We start from the raw sequence: 427 nt of genomic DNA on the forward strand, positions 1-427 counted from the left end.
ATGTGATTTGTGTTATAATACTGGCTGGTATTTATAAAGAGTATGTGCTGTGTGATTTGTGTTATAATACTGGTTGGTATTTATAAAGAGCATGTGCTGTGTGATTTGTGTTATAATACTGGCTGGTATTTATAGAGTATGAGCTATGTGATTTGTGTTATAATACTGGCTGGTATTTATAAAGAGCATGTGCTGTGTGATTTGTGTTATAATACTGGTTGGTGCTTATACAGAGTATATGCTGCTTGAGTTGTTTTATTGTACCAGAATGTGATTCCATAGAGTATGTGCTGTGTGATTGTGTCATAGAATTGGGAGGTGAAGAAGTTGAATACATGCCCAAAATTAGTGTAAGTGGCTAAAAAGATGTCTTGTGCAGAATGTGAGCCATATATGCAATAGTACTTTTCTTTTTTTTTTTTTTTGT

This window comes from Octopus bimaculoides, chromosome 10, assembly GCF_001194135.2.
Source record: "Octopus bimaculoides isolate UCB-OBI-ISO-001 chromosome 10, ASM119413v2, whole genome shotgun sequence".
Taxonomy (NCBI): Eukaryota; Metazoa; Mollusca; class Cephalopoda; order Octopoda; family Octopodidae; genus Octopus; species Octopus bimaculoides.